The sequence below is a fragment of the Sciurus carolinensis genome, chromosome 16 (genome assembly GCF_902686445.1).
Source record: "Sciurus carolinensis chromosome 16, mSciCar1.2, whole genome shotgun sequence".
Lineage (NCBI taxonomy): Eukaryota > Metazoa > Chordata > Mammalia > Rodentia > Sciuridae > Sciurus > Sciurus carolinensis.
Genome location: NC_062228.1, coordinates 55,003,839 through 55,007,587, shown reverse-complemented (window position 1 = coordinate 55,007,587; position 3,749 = coordinate 55,003,839).

Sequence of the window (3,749 nt, the reverse complement as noted above, 5' to 3'; positions counted from 1 at the left end):
CACGGGATGGCAGCCCTCAGGGTGGCTGCTTTATTAATCCCTGGGCTCCCTGCGCGCTGTCTCCCGGAGCTGGATGGCAGTATTGGTGCAGGGCAAACACCCACCACGCTCCCCACAGGTCTGCAACAAGGAGTCTTCTCCTGAGCTATAAGACGGTAAGGGATGCTGCGTCCTGCACCAGCCAGAGGGACCTTTGGGGCTGCTCAGAACTGCCGTGTCCGCAGCTCGTGGGCTTCCCTGGGGTGCCCAACCCAGAGAGGGGACCAAATGGACTCGGACAGAAGTGGACGGAAACCCTGCATAACTCGCGCTACGACCCCGTGTCTAAGCAAACTGTGCTCCCCAGTCACAGATGCTCTCCCAGGGACTAGGGCACTTCCTGCTTTTGCTGCAGGATGAAGGCAGGTGCCGGAGCCCTGTGAGGGAGAAGAGCAGCCCCAGAGACATAGAAGGTGGAGGGTCGTGGAAAACACCAGTCAGCGTCTCCGAAAGTCTCTTCTCTCACTGAGAGAAGGTCTGAAAACAGGTGCAAGGAGGAACATGGGGGAGAGGCGGCCACGACCCTCTCTCCAGTTATAGGAGAGGGTCTAAACAGGGACTGTGGCTGCAAAGTGGAGGGATACACTCATGAAACATCTGAAAAAAGCCACGTGTGCAGGGGGCATGCCACCTGTCCTGTAAAACTCCCAGCTTGTGGGCGGGGGCGTTCCTCCAATATATCCGGACTGCCAAGGCAGAGAATTAAGTAATAAAACATCCCAAACCTCTCCACGGAGTATTTCAAGTTCTTGCTTTGGGATTGCAGCAGAGTATGCTTGGGGTGTTTGCAGTCCTGGGGTGGAGCACTGATTACAGTAGGACCATCAGATGTGAGTAAAGATGAGATGTGCCCAGTAATTGACCTGCCAAGCAGAGTCACTCTGAATGACGGAAAGTCAGGGGCTGTGATCACCAAGGGGGCGCTCCAAAACTATACCTACTTCATTCTGAAAGCATTTCATTTATTTTTTAAGACAAGAAAGGAAGACCTAAAGGCCCCTCCTTCCACTTTTGTACAGATTCAGGGCCAAGGACACCCCAATTCTTGTTCAGGAACCACTTGGAAATGAAAATTGAGAACCAGGATCATTAAAGAAAGCATGACTAATTTGCACCCAGTCCCACTCTTAAACCATCCCAGCTCCTCTCATCCAGTTCAAGGCAAGACTGAGATTTCCTCATGTCCATTCTGGTCCTCTTTTGGGTCACCTGGGATTTGGGGGTTGTCTTATCTAGTAATGGCCAATCAAGATCCTCCCAGAACGACTGGTTATCCACACCTAGAAGAATAAATCTAGACCCTGATTTCTCACCCTGCACAAAAATCAACTCAAAATTGATCAAAGTCCTTGGAATTAGACCAGAATCTATGCAACTCCTAGAAAAAAAGTTCAGGTCAACACTCCACCTTTTATGCACAGGCAATGACTTTCTCAATAGAACCTCTAAAGCTCAGGAAATAATACTAAGAGTTAATAAATGGGACGGCATCGAATTAAACAGCTTCTACACAGAAAAAATAGGAATGAGAAGGGAGAATCCACAGAAAGTTAGAAAACCTTTTCTAGCTACTCTTCTGACAGAGGATTAATATCTTGCCTATGTAAAGAACTCAAGAAACTTTACAACAAAAAATCAAATAACCCAATGAATAAATGGGAAAATGTACTAAAAACACACTTCTCAAAAGAAGAAAAGAAAATGGCCAACAAATGCATGAAAAAATGTTCAACATCATTAGCAATTAGGGAAATGCAGAGCAAAACTACACTGAGATCTCATCTCACACCAGTCAGAGTGGCAGTCATCAGGAATACAAATGATAATAAATGCTGGAGAGGATGTGGAGAAAAAGGAACACTTTTACACTGTTGGTGAAACTGGAAATTAGTACTACACTATGGAAACCAGTATTGAGGTTCCTCCAAAGACTAGGCATGGAAACACATGTGACATAGTTTTTGTACTCCTTGGTATTTCCCCTGAAGAATCAAAGTCATCTTACTATAGTGATATATGCAAACCTATGTTGACAGCAACACAATTCACAATAGCCAAACTCTGAAACCAGCCAAGGTGTACTATTGCTACAATGTGTGCATGTATAAACATGTAACAACCAATCCCATATGTACAACTATAATGCACCAATAATTTTGTGGGAAAAATCCCTCTCAGAGGCACATGTGGGCTTCAAGCTGCACGGAGTCCCTGTTTCAGATCCTCCAACACCCTCCTACCCACTTTGCTTAAGGTAGTTGAAAAGATTAGGAAATATAAACTGCATCCTAGATAAGGAAGAACCCAGCCTGAGTCCAGCCCCAGCTCCAGCACATCCCCACTCCTGTCCACACCTACCATCTCCATTCCTTCTTGTTCATTCATCACCCCTGCAGCACCTCATTCCCAGCACCACCCTCCACACACCCAGGAGACTCCCTGCGTGGACTCCCATCTTTTCTTTTAGGAGCCTCCCTTTGTGCCTTCACCTTCCTAGTCCCAGGCAGCCAAACACCACTCCCAGGGACATTGCACCCTCTCCAATGACCAAGATTCCAAAAGAAGCAGTCACAAGCTATCAGTCAAAATTTTCCCAGAACACACCGCAAGAAAGGAGAAGAAAGACCTGCCAGGGAGTTCAGAACCATTTCCTGCAGCAGCTTAGAAGGAGGGATGGGACAGACTGGCTCTGAAATTCAGGGGCAGGCAGGGTACACTCAAGCCTTGGAGACCACATGCTCTGAGTATTATCTCCCATCATGATGGAATTAAAAATAAAACAATACAAACGCAAATATGATGCTTAATTGTGGCTTATGTTACCAAACCCAGGTTTGGAAGCCCATCACATGGAAAATCAATGTCTGAGAGACATTCTACAGGAATTGAACCCAGCATGCTCTACTACTGAGTTACATCACCAATATTTTCCATTTTTATTTTGAGTCAGGGTCTTCTAAATTGCCAAGGTTAGCCTCAAACTTGAGATCCTCCTACTTCAGTCTCTCAAATACCTTGGAGTATAGGAGTGTGAAACTGTGTGTGCTTCATTTAAAATAATTTTTAAAATTTAATTATTTTTTAATTTCTTACAGACTGCATTTTGACTCATTGTACACAAGTGGGATACATCATTTCAATTCTATGTTTTAAAATTATTTCTGACTTACAAAATAGTTGTAATAAGACAGGAGAGAGTGTCTCTCTGTATTCCATATAACATGCAGCGTTTTACATAATCCCAATTCAATTCTCAATACAGGAAGCTAACATTGACAAGATATTATTAATTAACCTACAAGCTTGAAATTAATTTTTTTCTTTTGACCCCCAATGCCTATTTCTTGCTCCAGGAGTCTGCATTATTTTTCTTTATCATAATTTTGTCTCCTTACAACTGGGAGAGTATTTTGTGCTTTCTAAGAGTCTCTATTTATCTCTTTGGTTTTCATTAATAACAGAATCCAACTAATCACCAAGACTGTTTACATCTCTTCTAGATCATCCACATACCAAGCTGAATTTCTCCTAATGTAAATCAATCCAGGGCCGGCAAGAAAACTAGCAACTTATGCTCAGAACCTGCCATTGTTACTCAAACTAACCGTTTATCTGTTTCTCCCTCCTGGCTTTGCCTTTCTCACAGGAAGCAGTAACCACTCTGGCTCAGCTTTCCCCTCACTCCTGCTTCTGTTTCTTCAGCTAGCCTG